Raw genomic sequence first — 18,930 nt, 5'->3', positions numbered from 1 at the left:
TATTTACCTTAATAAAATTTTCATACAAGTACCTAATACATAAAACACAAATGTTAGTTAATTATAACACACCATCATGCAAAAGTGAGAAGTTAAGAAAACATAACTTACCTCATATATATACATACAATAGTTGCACCTATACAATCATGTTTATATACATCCTAGACTTCAGTGATGCCAACGTATTCATCAATATTATCCCCCGAAAACTTCCTTGGGAATTGATATAATTATCATATCATCTCCCAACTTCTGTACATGCTCCAACAACTGAGTATAGTAGTTGGTAGTCTTCTTGGAGCTCACATCCCCAGTAGATAGCTTTGAGCTCACATCCCCCGAAGATGGCTTAGACTTTTGGGTGTTACTAGGGGTGGAATGTACATTTTCCTGAAATATTCAATAAAAAACACATCAATTATAGATCAATATATATAATATGAGTGAGTATAAGGTGAAAAATCATACCTTAGGAGGAATTACTTGAACAAGGTCTACATGCCAAGCCACAAAAGTACCTATAGCCCCTCCAACTGTGAAGATATCCTCTTCGAGAGGAATTGGCAGCAACACATTATCATCGATTACAATGTCAATCGAGACCTTCACATGATGGTGTGGGATATGTGCATTATGCAGCATAGCATCAGCCAACTTGTGCACTTTTCCAACACGCACTACTTGACTACTTGGGGTATCTAGGAAGAGTTTGCAAGAATTAATTTCCTGTATGTAAGTTAAAACATATAAGTAGTTAACGACTAAATTAAAATAAGTTAACTAAATTACCTCAGGAATGGGAATCAGAATGGGAATGTTGTAAGGTGCAGGTGTGCAACTCTCATTGACGGTTAAAGGAACAGTACCAACATTACTAGCTAGTCGTTGTCACTCAGTTTCCTTCGCCTTCATTGATTGCTCAAATTCGTTGAACCGTTGCATGAGGCCATCTACTTGATTTTGAACCTGGCTCATTTGGGCTTTGGTGGCACGCTCTGGATGGGGTACAAATATTCGCTAGCTAACCCCAAATCCTGCTTTATTACTGCTTGGTTATTTTATAATTATTATTACAGACTTGTTAGAGAGAATTATTATCTAATATGGTTAGAGAGATATGTTTTGAATTATTATTATAAAGACTTTGAATTATTATGTAACGTGGTTATGTAAAATCTATTAATTTACTGCATAATGTAATTGATAACTTAGCATTCACTATTGTTGTTTTTTAATGTAAACAGGAAAATGCCCGCGGGCCGCCCGTTAGCCCGTTTTAAAACGGGCAGGACATGAGTTTTTGTCCGTTAATCAATTGCGGGCATGCCCGGCCCGCTTAAATTATTGCTAGCATTTGCTGGCGCGGGCTAAACGGGCCGGACGGCCCATTTTGACACCCCTACTCAAGGTCCGGTACTACAGAAGATACCAACTAGGTTCCCATCATTCAATTCCCAAGGAGTGATTAGATTTTGACATGTAACAAAAAAAAAAGTTAGGATACAATTTTTTTTATTATTTTAAAACTTATATTATTTTTATTTTCTGTCGTCACATTCCTCTGATAGAACCTACACAATTCCCAAATGGTTGCAATTTCTTTTTGGTCTCAATCTTTCGGATATCAAAATCTCTCCTCGTTTATGTATTATTTTTTTTCTGCCCTTTACTTGTCTCTCTTCCGAAATTCGCTATTGATTCCGAAAATCCTTCGATTTGGATCTTCTCATTGCTGATAATGTTGGAAATTGACGAAGTTGAAGGAAGGTTAGAGATAAAAGGAAATATTGACGTTTAGGTTTGGTTTGTTTGTGGCAATAGCTGCGTTTACCCTCATCAAACTCAGCTGGCAAATGGAACTTGCTGCTAGGAGCCTGAATGGGTGAGGCAGAGGTATGAGACTATGAGTTATCTTCACAGGCGTGGTTGGATATAGGTATAAGTGTGGTGCTAGATTTAAGTGTGGACACTTCTTCCGGAGAGGAACCTTCTTAAGAGAAATTAGTTTCTTATTTAAAAAGAGGTGTGGGGATCGTACCAAAAAAGACAGGACAATGGGGTGGATGATTCTAAAGGCACAGTATATGGCATAGTTTTCTTACATTTTGCCAATACTAATAATAATGGAATGAGCATATACTAGTACATGACCCTATAAATATTATTGGTTTGATTTATTTACATTGATTTGTGTCACCATGAATTTTATAGGTTTTTTCTTCATGATTTTAAGACTGATAAAATATATTTACTTTGTGTAGATCTTGAAGTTCAAACTTGAAACATAATTTTAACACATGATTATTTATTCTAGTAATAATAATAAAAAGAAGTGAAATCAAATTATGTAATAGGTTTTCTTTTAATATATGTACTCAAGGTTTAAGAAACGTTTACTATTGTTTATTAAATCATATAAATTATTTGAAGTATCATATATTTGTCAGGTTACCAATAACAAGTTGATGTAATGGTATAAGGTTCTGTTAGATTTTAGGATGATCAAAAGATTAAAGAGTTCGATTCCTAGAGAACAATACTTATCAAGAGAGACAGATACATACCTTGAAAATAATTAGTTCCTTATATATAGGTAAAATAATATATTTGGTAGTAAAAAATAAATATTTATTAGGTTAATTTATTGAGTGACTCGAAAAAAACCATGTAAATGTCTAGAAATGGGCATGACCTACTAAATGCACTTATCGCAATGTGAAGTTAGACCAGTGCTATAATTCTAAAAAATAAACCACCGCAATTTAAAGCATAAAGAATTGACAACAATTAGGTTCTCATTATGCTGCAAAAATAGAAAAGTGAGTGAAAGGTTTTTTTATAGAGGTGGTAAAATTACCCACGATCCACAGTCTATGTAAATTCATTCAAATTAAATTCATCCAAATTCATCTAAGCTAATAAATTCTCGTGCGTATTTGCCCAAATCCAACCTAAATTTAATAGGATAAATCTACTGCGAGTGAGTTCGATTTCAGGTTCGGGTTTTATCCGAATTTAATTTTCGGGTTCGAATATCATATAAATAATATCCTACTCTAAATCCGTCTAATACCCACCCCAATTGATATGTGTAAAATTATTAAGGAGTATTGAGTTGCAAATTGAATGCAACAACCACACATATTCACTCCATATTAGGGAATGAAAGAATAAAGATTTTGTGCCACAATTGCAAAATGAATAAGGGTACCATTATCAGGTGTGGTTTTGTGCAGAATGAAAGACGAATGCAACTAACACAATCAATATAATATAGGTTAGTTTTGTGGTTTGTGCTTAACACAACTAGGTGTGCTTTTGTGCTTAACAAAACTAAGTGTGGTTTGTATAATGTGCGTTTCCAATTTTAATCTATGATTGAATTATTAAATTTTGGTGTAATACTGTAAAATACCTTATTGTATTTTTATGTTTTTTTGTTGAGTTCGGGTTATCCAATACGCGACGGGTTTAGGGATGATATTATTAATTTGAACCTTATTGGGATAGGGCTCGAGTTTTGATTTTCAGGTTTAGGGTTGGGTAAATACACATCCGACCCTGATTTGTCATGTCACCATTCCTAATGGAAAATATAAACTACTATTTTTCTAACAAAAAGAGCTCCTTCAACAGTATTATCTTCTTTATCAAAGCATTCTTTCAAAAAAATATTAATAAAGGTTTGTATAACATTTTGTGTCATGAAGGAACACAAGAAAAATGCGTATTATACAGTACAATACCTTTGATCTCGACTACATTGTTGCCTTTCAGAGCTTTCACAAGTAAATTTAAATATTCAGTTTTTTAAAAAGTTTTTTTAAAAAAAAAATCACTTTTTACTTTTTAAGAATGTTTTTTTAAAAATACATTATTAAATAATAATTTTTAAAAATAATTTTTTATTTAAAAACGGTTTATTAAAAATGCTTTATTTCAAATTAAAAATAAATAAATGGATTTGATATTCATCCATTCAATCAATTACAATGGATACCTAGATGGAATGATGGATTCGAATTCATTGAATATGGATTGATTGGATAATTTATAAATGTGATTTTATGGATTGATGAATGATTTTCCATCCATCCATCCATTAAGATCTAAATCCACATTCATCTAAATTCATCCAATTGACACCCAAGTTTGTTAGATGGAAATTTTGTAACTTCCCAATTAAATGGTTTTGTAAAGTTGTAAGAAGATACAATTAATCATGCCACATAAGAAAAATGCACTTTTCAATATTTTTTATATTTTAGTTTTTTTTTTTGTAAATATAGGCACAATAAAATTGGAAGTATTCATAATATAGACGCATTCTTTATTGTCACTATACCAGATATTTCAGTAAATATCGGTCATTCAACAACGCAATTTTGAACAAAGTTGTTGAAAATGAGGCGGAAGAACATCAACATCACATAATAAAATAGGCGTTGTCAATTTGTGTAACTTCAACAGCGTATTCTTGACAAAACGTTGTTGAACATCAGTAACATTAGCGCTGACTTGAATGATTTATGTTTAACAATGCATTTGATAGAAAGCGATGTTGATGTTAATACATGCAACAACGCATAATTAAGGAAGCGTTGTTGAAGATGACATAGTAATCACGCTTTCTTAATTATGCGAGGTTGATGTTTGACGACTTTTTAAACGTCCGAGATATTAATGGCGACCGTTATATGCGTCTCTTCATTTGTTGAAATATTAATGGTTGAGTGATTATGCGTTTCTTGGTTGTTGAAATATTAATGGTTGAGTGATACATTATATGTCTCTTCGTTTGTTGAAATATTAATGATTGCTCACCTATAAATATTGTGGTTCACTCAATGTTCTATTTTATCAGTAAGAGTATGTGTTTATATAAGAGTATATTCATGAAGATAAGAGGAAGAAAACACAAAGTAGTAAAAAAAAAGAGCAATACTGTAGAGAGTGAAAAAGAGAAAAATAACTCAAATTTGTATAGAAGAGTCGAGGAAAAAATTGTGTTTCTGTTTCAGAATCATGTCAAGAAGGTCTTTAACAACTTTTGATTTTGCAAGAGGACCCATATTTCAGAAGAAAGGTGGTTGTCATACAAGATTTGCGTGAGATAAATATTTAGTTCATTGATTTCTTTCAATTGAAAGGAAATAAAAGGAAAATGATTAATGAATTATTTTTCATCATCTGTAATTCATTAAGTTCATTGATTTCCTTCATGGCAGAAGGACCTAGCTTTTAATAGGAAATCAATGATCTGTTATACAAGATTTGTATAGAGGAATCGAAGAAAAAATTGCGGACAAGATTAATCTGCAAATCTTTCTGATCATTAGATGAAGATTTAATATGTAAAATATTGAGTTTAATTCATTGAGTCTAACACCTCAGTTCTGACATGCGACCTCCCAAACCCATGAATATACTAAGCGTGCCACTCATTAAGCTTAAATAGTAGCTTAATGGTAGCGACTCAGTAGTATAGTGACTATTTATCCATGAGGTCACGGGTTCGAGTCGCGGAAGGCTCCCTTGGGAGGTGAATAAAATACTGCATGATGCATTTAAGCTTAATGGGTGACACGCTCAGTATATTCATGGGTCTGAGAGGTCGCATGTCAGAACTGGGATGTTACAGCAACTCTTTAACAAGCCAGGTCAAACCTTTCAGGGCACCTACCTGCACTAGGTGTTAGGTATCAGTGGTTACAATACACCTAGAAGGGGGGGGGGTTGAATAGGTGTCGCGGTTAGAATTACCGCTTTTCTAAAATCAACACTTAATGCTGAATCAACCCTATTTAATCGATTAAGGAGAGAAAGATAATCGATTATATGCACAATCTTAATCGATTAACACAAAGAACAGTTTTAAACAGAAACAATTTTAATCGATTAACAGAAACAGGATAATCGATTAACACATCAATATTAATCGATTAAACAGAACCAGTAAGCAATTACAGAAACGATTAAATGCGAAACAAATAACCGATAACAGAACGAATACAGAGCTTACAAATTTGTATATCAGAATAGCTTGCAATACAACAAAAGAACAGAATGTATTAGTTGAATCAAATATACAAATTAAATCGATTGAAAAACAGTAAAGAGAGAGAGAGAAACAAATCCTGCAACTCGAATTTTTATCCTGGTTCGTTTGCTGTCCACTGCAAACTACATCCAGGCCTCCCGGCTGACTTGGGAGATTTCCTTCACTATAATCGAATCAATGTAATTTACAAACACATTATCCAATTACAACACTTAGCAAATGACAAGAAATCAAAGAAACTATCCAATGGTTTGACTCCCTTCCTACCGATAAAGAAAACGTTTCTTTCGGCGTAGCCCCAGCCAAAGAATCTCTCGTTCTTTCCTTTTCTTACACTCTAAGCTATGAAGAAACACACAATCTCTACTGGTGATACGACACCAAGAGATTCCCTTTCACAACAATTACACAAGAATTACAAGAGTAATATTAAGCTATACCTAAGCTCAAATACAACATGAAGGCTTTACTCTAATGCACATTTAACACAAACACATGTGAAATGACAAGTATTAGTTATGAAAACAGAAGTTACAGAATTATAAAATTCATGAAAAACGCATCAAAAATATGCATGAACATGTGAGGGAAAACATGAGAGATTATAACATGAAATGCACTCAATCCTAAAGCAAGGAATCTCTCATTTCTAAACTCACTAATGCAATTAACAAATAGATGCAGCAATTAACACGTAGAATGCTCTAACTCTCTAATAAATGCAACATGCAACTTATGAGATTAATTCTGAAAACGCAGTTTATAAAGAATCAGTCCAGAACCCCAGATAATCGATTAAATACCTTCTTAATCGATTAACGGGACTAAAAATCATAACTGATTCTGTTTTTCAGTTTTTCAGATTTAACACTTTAAAATCAGTTAGGTTAATCGATTAACGGGAACCTTTAATCGATTAACTGCATTACAAAAACGTGTTCCAGTGGCAACCACTTTACACAGCAGTTGGGTTAATCGATTAAAGGTATGGTTAATCGATTAACACTAAATAAAATGTGTATTTTCAAATAGAAAACATCGAATATGTTATGCACTTAGATAATACATGTTTGACACTTAGTTTTATGCCTAGAATGCATATATACATGTATTTATGTAATGCATGAACATATTATCAAATGAACATATCTCATGGATGAAATGATTTAAAGATAAATGCATGTGAGACATGTATTAGGTGCCCTAAGCCTTCGACTCAACTTAAACTAGAATCTAGTCTAAGCCTAGTACCAAATAAAAGACTTAAGCACGTTGAATTGTTGGTTATCTTCAAGCACTTTTAGGCACACGTTGTCCTCATCAAAACCATGACGTTCAAGGAGAGCTTTCCAAAGTGTTCCTCTTGACATGCACACTTTCACTAGGCACAACATCTGCACTCAACACACCTAACATTTGCGCTAAGTGCATGCACATGCGCTTAGCGTATAAGTTATAGAGGCTAGTTGTTTTAATTCTTGGCAGGATACACCCCCAACATAGGGGTTGTGTTGGGCACAAGTCCTCCGGTGTTGAGCACAAGTCTTAATTGTTGCTTGATCCGCTTAGCTTGAACCTTAAGCTGAGTCTTGTTGAAGTTTGTTCAGAAACCTGGCTTTTTTCGACCATTCTTCTGGATTATGCCTACAAAACACTTCAATGATGATATTTGGTCATTTAACAAACATTTATCATGTAAGGATATAAATTCATTCGTTTGAGTTGATTAAGAAGTTAAAGTGCCATAAAATAGGTGTATATTTTATGATTATTTTGACACTTAACATAATATAAACTCAAAATGATATAGCTAAAATCCATAGAATCAAGTAAAGTGGATTGTATATAGCCTTCAGTTGAAGAAGGCACACCAATATACATCGATGTGTGTTCTTCTCTAACTTTTACTATTTAAATTTCTACAACTTTTTTTTTTCCTTCATAATTTCTTCTATTGACATTCTAATTTAAAGTTTTTTAAAAAGAACAATTTTGTTGTAAGCCTAATTCACCTACCTCTCTTCGGTTGTTATCTTGTGTTTATATCATGTGTTAAAATCAGTTTGCACATGAAATATTTTCATATTTTTTAAAATGGCACATTAATGTTTCGAACTTTAATATATGTAGTTATTTGTAATAATGTCAAGTGAATTATTGAATAATCAATAATTGAGTTATATATTGCAAATGATAATATTTATATTTATAAATTTATTATAAAATATATAACTTAACTGATACGCACGAATAACTAGTTAAATCATTGTACCACCATATCAATATAATATCTGATATGATAATCAATATGATATTAATAAACTCATATTATAATATCATTCACTATTCACATATATTATATTTTTTAAGAGGTGTAAAAAATTATTGCACTATTTTTGGTTAAATCTAAACAAAAAAACATTAGGTTTACTCTTCACCTAATTTAGACAAGTACTTGTTAAAAAACGGATTAGACCACAATTACTTTAGTTAGTTAATGGTGTGTTAGATTTAAGGGATATCCATCGTGGGGATCAGAAAGGAGGCATTTTAATTAAATTTGTTTTATTAAAATTTTTGGAGGAGGTAAGGAAAAATAATGAGGTTAAAGTTCCCCCATCCATTTTTGATTTCGCTCCAAAAATGAGATGCTTTGAAAAGGAGGAGAAATTAATAATAATGTAAAAACTGTACCGCACCGACCGGTTCAACCGAAAAACTGGTGAATCAGTCCCTAATCAGTACGGTACAAATATTGAACCGGCCAAATATTAAAACCGGTCAAAAATGGTTAAAAACTGGACAAAACCGGTGAACTGACCGATATTTGACTAAACCGGCCGGTTTATACACATATATATTTTTTTTAAAAAAAACAAAATTTAAAAACCTATTACAAGGTGACCCATATTTCCAACATTTCTTCAAAACTTCAAGACACATGCTTCCAAGGCATACTTAGATCACCCCTTTTGGCTCCTAAAATTCATGTGTAATCTCAGTGACATTTGTGTAATCTTGGAGTACTGTCTGAACTGAAAATAAGATTTGGTGCAAAAATATAATATCGATATGAGACAACTTTGACTCATTGATGTTAAATGTTAAAACTCCAAATTTATTTGTTTTGTAGAGTAAGTTGTGAACTTGTGTCATTTATTTATATTTTACGATTGTTTAAGTGATACTTTTGGATTGATATATGGATTATAAATTTGAGTATATACCTCTTTGGATTTTTTTGCTATAAGTTTATATATACAAATATAAGTAGGTATGTCCGGTTTAACTGACATGTGATTTAATTAATCCGATTGAACCACTGTACCACTATACCAGTACCCTGACCGGTTTGATGACCGGTACGGTTTTAAAAACACTGAATTATTACCCCATTTTTAGACTTTTCCTTTTATCCTCACCAAACACAAAAAAATACATTATTTCGCCTTTCCTTCAAATGGCAACCTAATACACGAAATTCTCATTTAATGAGATATGAGGTGTACACCTTCTTATCCCACGAGTGGAAATGCTATTCCTAAATCAAACAAAGAAATATATTTTCCTTTCTCACCCATCCCTTTTCATCAATAAAAGAATTGTCACTCTAATTGTAGTACCTGAAAGGTTACTTAAATGCTCAATCATATCCCATACCTCACTCAGTTATTACAAATGTGCCTGTTTGATCACTAATGTTGCAGCATCAGCTACCAAGAAAGGAATTGGTAGCTCTAAACTCTAAGGGACGGGAGTGCCTAGATTACAGGAAAGAGACGGGGATGAAGGATATAAAGGCCAAGCCACAAACTTGCAATTAATTAATTAAAGTGGTCAATAAGATCATCCTAAGGTATATATGGTAATTAAACCAAAATTATTGAGATCAAGTGATCAACAAATATATTTGCTAGCTTAAGATCCATTCTCTATGCGGTGAGAACAGAACACTCGGGCTATCCTCACTAGATTCACACATAGACCAAAATGTCAAATGTTTGAATCCTTATAGCAACATTTGTTGGAAACGGCAATTATAAACCTCAACAGTGATTAGTTCCTTACCTATAAGATGAATGATACCATTGATTATACTAAAAAAAAAGGCTATACAACATCTCACTAAATCATTTGACCCTTCTTCAAAAAAATGTCCAATAGATGCTTTAAATAGGTAAAAACATACAACTGAGAGAATATCTTCTTCTAGCCTAAAAATGGATGATTGTAAAGTACTAATCTCTCTCATGATTAACGCTTCTTCTTGCCTCCCTTGGCACCAGATTTTGATGGTGAAGCAACCAACTGTACAAACAGAACCATGATGGAGATCACCGAGATTAGAGATCCATACTTAGCCAGCAACCTCTGTAGAGAATAACATTTTGACATTAAGGTAATGACTTTGGACTATGATACATCGAGAAAGTAATTGAAAAACAGTTTTTTATCAGAGATGGGGCTACATTTCCATGGTAAAACACATTTATGGAGTCCCATAGAACAACATATTAACTTTACTTTCTGCGTAACTACACAAACAACTTGTCAAACCATCCCTTTCTCCAGAATGGATAAATTTGCACCAAAGATCCATTTTGTCCTTCTCATCATGCTTGACCACTCAAATGCAAAATGAACTACAAAAAGAATAAAACTTAGGTGCTTTTCATTGGGTGATTGTGGTGTTGTTCTCCATAACATATATTAGGTTCTTATCAGAAAGAGTACCACAAGTACCTAAAGAACAACACAAAAGTTTTGTCTGTACCAAAACAGGCTCTGGCTAACTCAATCATATCAATCACATAATGATTTTGATAATCACAATTAAAAAAAGCATAAAAAATATTTGTTAATACCTTGGCCTGAAAAATCACGTCCAATCAAATGAGATTACATGAAAGAAAACAGTTCGTCAGTCAACACAAGCAATTGAGATTGATTCATGCAGAGGTATATACGAAACGTACCCATCCAAACTTCTTCTCTGGAGGTCTATCAGCAAGAATATCTAATGGCAATATGGGAGTTGAATATGCCTCCTAATAAAAAACAACTATTATGATAAGAAAAGTTTGTTCACCATAAATGAAAATAGACAAGGCCAATATATATTGAACCTGCAACGAAGCCTTTGTTGGGATTCGGAACTTTACGACAGCTGGTTTGCTAGAAAATTCTCCCTTTGTTTTCACCTCCAGCTCAAATGTGTGGGAAAGGATGCCACCACTGCAAATAGCATGGATTATTTGTACAAAGAAATGAACCAAAATGCAAAAGAGCAGAAACAAAAGGTGTTCCAGAGTAAAAACACTTTGCAGCAAGATAATATGAAACTCACGAATCAAGCTTTTCCCATGACTTTGAAGTGCTATCACTGATTACATTAAAAGCATCATTTGGCCAGCCATCGTCTGCTAGACTTATGTCGTATGCAGTCCTTTCAATAAAAGGAAATAATAGTTAAGCATAAAGGATAATTAAAATTTTACAGCAAATATAGAAGAGTACCAAAGAATAAAAATACCATAAATTAATAATAATACACACAAATAAAATGGAAAATTCACTCTCTTATCCTGCAAACCCACCATCCGACTGTGATCTGTCATTAATTATGCTTTACTTGCATGCCTACAGCCATGTTAAAATTTATTTTATATCACTACTAACTAGTATTATAAATTGATTGCGATTATACTCTGTTTGCCACAAGTGCAGAAAATTACATGAGGATGTGGAAGTTGCAGTGGTGATAGCATTATTATGGCCACAATTGTGGTTGCAGACTGCAATTTAAAACAGTATTACTAACAAAATTCCAAAAGAATAAAAGCAAATATATGCAGGTACCATTTCGCCAAAAGGAGTTCAGCTAAATATTCGGTTATGAATAAGAAAATATCCCTTTTTTAACAACTCAGCTAATTTATTTTAAATAACTCAACTAGTCAGAAAAGGAATTACAACTCTTGTTCACATAAACTTGAAAACCTCTTGGTGCAGCGAAAACGATCATTGCACAACATTGGTCACAAACAATTAAATAAAGTGCATAGAATAAATTGAAGAGAAGAAATAAGAGAATTTGGTAACGAAGTTTAACCTATTGTGCCTACGCCCCCAGGAGTGCTGAACGGCTACCAAGATATTACAAGAGAATAAAGATTACAAACCCTATCACACCCATGGGCCCAACTGCACATGGGGTGTTTCTATCCGGTGCACATTATAACAAGAGACCTGAGTCCAGTCCAATATATAACATTGGTACTCTATTATAATGTTGGGCAATGTGAAATTCATATAATAACATATTTCAAACATCCCCAACAATCTCCACCTTGATTGAAATAGACGAATATCTCGCTCTTTAGGAAATCTACAAAAGAATGTACACCTTAGCGAATATATGACTTCACCTTATTCAATGTCTAATTCTCTTTAACAACTATTCCACATAGGAGTTTTCTCCCATTCAGCATTAACCTTCTGAGTATCCTTGACGATACTTAGTTACATTTTACACTAGAGCTTTCTTGGAAAGCCTCAACCGCTACCACAATTGTCAACTCCGACAATTCTAGTTCAAAAGAACTACTATACTCCATCATAAGGAGTATACCCACGCATCAACATCAATGCTAACTGATGTCTGCGTCACATCCTTGCATCCAAGTCAATGTCCATGTCACATCTCTGCATCTCTACCAATGCCCATGTTACACCTTGTATCAAAGTCAATGCCCATGTTATACCTTACATCAAAGTCAGCCAGTGCCTCTATACTTTTGTGGATCTACTAACAATTAATATCCTTCGTTATGACGTCCCAGACACGCCATTAGGATATTCCACTTCTTATCTCAAATGAGATCATCCCCCAACATTTAGAGAAATATTGTTGGCACATGTCTCAGGGCTAAACTCAACACCTAAGTCCCTATATCCACCTTGATCCTAATTCAGTACATGAATTTCTAGGATTTTGGATCTTGGATCAACACATACATTGCTCCCACCACAGTTCAGCCAAAATTTTTTCTTCAATTCATCTACTTTATACTTACATAGTACCTTTGACAAACCTTGTATAGTCATCACGCCTTCACCTCTTTAGCCATAACCTAGTGCCTAGGTCAAGAGCCATCTACCAATACCAATTGGCTTTGATATTAATTGTTGGTGCAACGGAAGCGATCGTTGCACAGCTTGACCATAATCAATCAAATAAAGTAGATAGAATAAATATAAGAGAAGAAACAAGAGAATTTGGTAACGATGATTGACCAATTGTGCTTAGGCTCCTAGGAGCGCTGAGTGACTACCAAAACATTATAAGAGAATAAAAATTATAAACCCTAGCACACCCATGAGCCCAATTGGCCAGAGGTGACAATATAACAAGAGACCTGAATCTAATATATAATATTGATATTCTACTTTATTAGCCAATGTGAGACTTCGTATAATAACATGTTTCAAATATCCCCATACTTCTACTATTGTGAAATAAACAAAGGAACTTAAGAGGTCTTAACAATTATATTACAAACAATACTACATTTTTTACCTTTATTTTAACCTTCTTCCAGCTGATCAAAGATTATCATTTTTCTTAAATTTCCATGTCACATAAAATCAAGAAAAATGAAGAGAAAACCCAAAATAAACTTACAAATATTCACGAAATTGAATGAAAAAAATTACCAAAACTATTATTCTAGCAACCAATTATAGCATGCATGAAAATGGGGAAATAGAGAAATGGTAACCCAGAGACAAGAAAAAAAATCATTTTGAAGAGAAAGAGATTGGAGAGTACTAGGATCCTTTATTGTAGATGTCGATGGTGACAAAGACAGTTTCAGCGCCAGATTTGAGCCTGTTGAGACTGGCCTTCTTGTGAGCCACGATGAATGGAACATCAAATGAAGCGAGTGAGTTGGAGAAGCATAGAAGAAAGAATGCAAAAATAATCAGAGCCTTCCAACTGTCTGCGAACTTTAACTGAGCCGAATTCGACCTAAAAAAATAATTCATATTGAACTCGAGTCAAGTTTCGAGCTGAACCAATCCTTATTGAGCTGAGGGGTTCAACTCGGTTCGACTCCTTTCCAGCCCTTATATTAGGCATTCTTTAATGAAAAAAAATTAGAAAATTAAGTCAAACATTATCTTTCAATGTAAATTTTATCCATTTTCCTTAAATAAATAGTCTCCTTAAAATACTTGTAAACATTTCCTTACTTTTTTTAACCATCCTCAAAACTCAATTTTATGTGTTGTATTTTTACAAAAAGTTAAAAGTATAAAAAATTCAAAATAAAAAATGTTAAACATAATATTTTAGAAGAAGATATTATTCCCGACCTTAACTTGGTTTTAGTGAAGACATTAACATCACAAAAAGAAGTAAAATGACAGAAGATCTTGAAAACTTAGAAGTATGATTATCTCAAGATCTAGACTTTTTAGTTTCTGAGATGGGAGAGGATCCACTTACTCTAGGAGTCAGTTAAAAAAACCAACTTCACATCTTAGCCATTCATTCTAGGAAAATTCAATGCTTGAAATTAGTGAGTAGATTTAATCTGAACTATTAGATTTTAATAGAATGAATGACTAAGACGTGGAGTAGGTTTTTTAAATTATACCTGGAGTAAGTGGTTTCACTCCCTTCTAAGATAAGTATTTATATCCCAAAGTCATTTACTTTATGTATTATCAAATGCTCATAGGAAATATTGTTTGAAAAATATTAAACTTGGTTTAAAAAGTGAACTTAAACTTTCAAAAAACTTAGTAACAAGTTACTCGAACTCAATAATGGGTTACTATGATAGAGTAACTAATTACCCAAATTTTTTAATAGGTTACCAAACAAAAATAATTAAGAGTAACCGATTACTAACAAGATAGATGCTTTTGGTAACCGATTACCTACCTCAAGTAATCGATTACTCACATTTGTTACAACAGTTTTCACATTCAAGCTGAAACAACTTGTCCCAAACGAATAAATGTCACTCTAATATTCCTACCTTTAGGGTAAAGGTATGATAGATGGTTGGAAGCCTACTTAAAAGCCATTAGAATTCAGATTCAACACCTAACTTTCATAGATCAATTACGCTACATTTTCTACACTTTTGAAACAAGTTGTTCAAACTTTCTGAATTTTCTGACAATTTGTTTTCAAGTGTTTTCTTCCAAGTTTTTGAAACTTAAATGCTTGAAAATTTATGTTGTATTTTTGGTGATTGACATACAAGGGCTGAGTATTAAAATGTTATACATACTTAGCAATCCTAGCCCCATAAACAAAGTTCTTCATATATATCACTTTTCTGTATATTTCACCACTTAGTGTGGTAAAAGTGAAAGAGTAATTTTTAGAAGTGGTGTACTTATAAAAGGTGAGATTTGTAAGGATTGAAATTTCATCGTAGTAAAAATCTTTGTGATTGCAAAAGGACTAGATGTAGCTTATGGTAGACTAGAAAGTGAACCATGATAACCCTCAATGTCTCTCTTTTCCTTATACTCTTTTATGTTTCTGCATTTGAATTTTGCATACTTACCTATTCCGCTGCATCTCCACTCTTACATTTTTCTAAATTGCAAAAATATGCATTAAGTGCAGAAAAACCAGAAAACTAATTCACCCTCTTAGTTTGCCTCTTATCTCACAATTGGCACCAAATGAGGTTGGGTAATTTGATCCATAGATCCTAACTTTTATCATAACCTCAAAGCCCTTTCTAGGAGAAGGTTCCAATATAAATCATCCTCTAAGCTTTGTGGAAAATTTTACGATTTCTGGAAAATCAACATGATAATATTTATTGCATCTAAAGATTTAGATATTTGGAACGTCATAAAAGTGGATCCATACATTTCGTGCATTGTAATCAATGGTGTTCAGGAACCTAAGCCAAAAAATGTATGAAACGATGAGAACAAAAAGAAAGTCCAATATGACCTTAAGGCCAAAACAATTCTTACCTTGACGTTAGGCCAAAAAGATTCTTACCTTGACCCTAGGCATAAATGATTTGTTTACAATATTCAATTGAAAATCCGCTAAGGAAATATAGGATACTTTGGAAATAAATCATGAAGGACTGAAGAAGTCAAGAGATCAAGAGTTAATACTCTGTCATAAGAGTATGAAATATTCAAGATGAAACCTAAAGAGAAAATCCTTCATCACCAGACAAGGTTCACTGATCATACCAACCACCTTATCGTTCTAGGAAAAGTCCTATCAAATAGTGACCTCAACCTTAAAGTCTTTAGGATACTAACTATAACTTGGCAACCAAAGGTAATGGCCATATCTAAAAAGGAAAAACCTTTAAAAACTATTATTGTTTGCTTTGTTTGCTAAATTGCAGGAACACGAGTTGGAATCGAGTTAACTTGAACAACATGAAGAACAAGAAAAAAAGGCAAGAGTATATCCTTGAAAGTGAAGACAAACTCATGTGAAACCTCACGAGACGAAACAAATGATGATGGAACGGAGGACATGAATCTTCTAGTCAAGAAGTTGAGCATGTTTTTGGGAAAAAAATCTGGTCAAAGCAAGAGATTTACTAGTAGCAATGAAGCCTCTACATTAGGATAAAACTTTACTTATTTTGAGTGTGGAAAACCTGGTCACATCAAAGTTGATTACCCCATTCTTAATAAGAATCCCTTCAAAAGGGGAAACAGAAAAGAAAACAGGAAATGGATCATAAATCGCATGAGAAGACAATGACATGTATTCTAATTCAGTACATGAGATGAGGAAAAAGTGTATCTATCCCTGATGGCATCTCATCTATCTGAAGACGATGAGGTAAGTGATTCCGAAATTTGAGATAAACCTTCTTTTGGTGAGCTTCAATATACTTTTAATGAAAATCACAAGGAATATATGAAACTTTCAAATTTATTTTTAAATCAGAAAAATGATATCATTGTTTTAAATAATCATAAAAATATATTAAGAAAGGATATTAACCTCATAAAGGTCAAGCCTTATAAATGTTCTAATTGTGAAACTATATAAACAAAAGTTTCATCATTAAGCCAAGAGCATAATGGACTTAATAAGAGTAGTCACAATTTAGATAAAACTTTGAAAAACAAAAGACATACTAATGACGAAAGAGGTCTTGGCTATTCTAATAGCCATCTTTCAAAAGATAAAAAGAAAAATGTGTTTGTAAAAACTAACAAGGGAAACACACAAAATTTTCAAAAATAAAGTATTCATATGTCATACACCTAATTCTTGTTATAGTAAATAGTTGGTGTTCCAACTGGCCGATATAAGTGAGTTGAGAAAGGTGTTAATCCTATAGGACCCAAATCATTTTGGGTACCCAATAAAAACATTTGATTATTTGGTAGCAGGAAGCCGTAAATGAAATATTGTATCTGGGCAATGATTGCTCTAAGCACATGACAAGTGAAAAAAATTAAATTTTCTTTCATCACTCATAGAGACAAAAGGTTCATCATCTATGATAATAATAATTAAGGAAGACTACTTGGAGTTGGTCGAGTTGGAAATCTACCTTCTACTACCATTGAAGGAGTACTATATGTTGCAGGCCTTAAGCTTAATCTTCTGAACATTAGTCAACTTTGTGACAAAGGCTTTCATGTGGCTTTTTACCCTAACAAGTGCATTATAGAATATAAGGTAACATATGATGCTAAAATCATAGGAAATGGGATTAACAAAATTTATATGATCTCATTAAATGATATTTTCTTATGAATTAAGTGTCTTGTTTTTAATAATGGTGATGCATGCTTATGACATAGGAGAATTGCACACATTCACATGGAACATTTGAATAAGTTAATTAAAAATGAATTAGTAGTTGGTTTTCCAAGATGAAGTTTGTTAAAGACAAACTATGTTCTGCATATAGGGCAAATAAACTAAAGTATCTTTTAAGCTGAAGTATATAATTTTTTCTGATAGATCATTACAACTATTGCATATGGATTTATTTTGTCATTTTAAGACAAAAACTTTTGGATGCAACTATTATACTCTTATAACAGTAGGCAATTTTTCTAGATTTACTTGGACTCTAGTGTACACAAAAATGAGGCTTTTCATATTTTTCACAAATATGCTTGACAAGTACAAAATGAAAAATCTTTAAAAATCGTTATCATTAGAAGTGATCATGATGGATAATTTCAAAATGACATGTTTGAGGAATTTTGTGATAAATATGGTATCACACATAACTTATCTAGAACACCACAACAAAATGGAGTTACAGAGAGAAAGAATAGATCAATGAAGAAACTTGCACATACTATGTTGAAGGAAACTGATCTACCCAAATACTTTTGAGCGGATAAAGTTAGTACCGCTTGCTATGTCTCCAATAGAGTGTTAATAAGATCTATTCTCAAGAAAACCCCCGATGTACTTTATAAAGGTATAAAATTAAATATAGCTCATGTGCTTGTCTTTGGATGTAAATGCTTTGTTCTCAATAGTGAAAAATATAATCTTGGTAAATTTGACGCAAAATATGATGAATGCCTTTTTCTTGGTTATTCTCTAACTAGTAAACTATATATAATTTTTAATATGAGTACCTTAACCATAGAAGAGCCCATGCATGTATCATTTGATGAAACTAACTCCTCCATGGAGGATAAAGTTGTTTTTGATGATGATGATTTACTTAGTACATCACAAGGAGAAGTTTGTATTACTGAAGAACCAATTACGTGGATCAAATGAAATCTAACAATGAACGACCTCAACAAGAAGAAAATATACATTCTAATTTATCAAGGAATAGAGAACTCATAGAGATCATCCTATCTAC

At 32.8% G+C, this 18,930-nt stretch overlaps 1 pseudogene; it reads right to left on the bottom strand.

The window, feature by feature from the left end:
- Window positions 10,178-16,841, bottom strand: LOC109326473 (annotated as a pseudogene).

The sequence above is a fragment of the Lupinus angustifolius genome, chromosome LG02 (assembly GCF_001865875.1).
Source record: "Lupinus angustifolius cultivar Tanjil chromosome LG02, LupAngTanjil_v1.0, whole genome shotgun sequence".
NCBI classification, from domain to species: Eukaryota; Viridiplantae; Streptophyta; class Magnoliopsida; order Fabales; family Fabaceae; genus Lupinus; species Lupinus angustifolius.
Note: the sequence above shows the minus strand (reverse complement) of the source record. Positions and strands in the feature narration are given on the sequence as shown.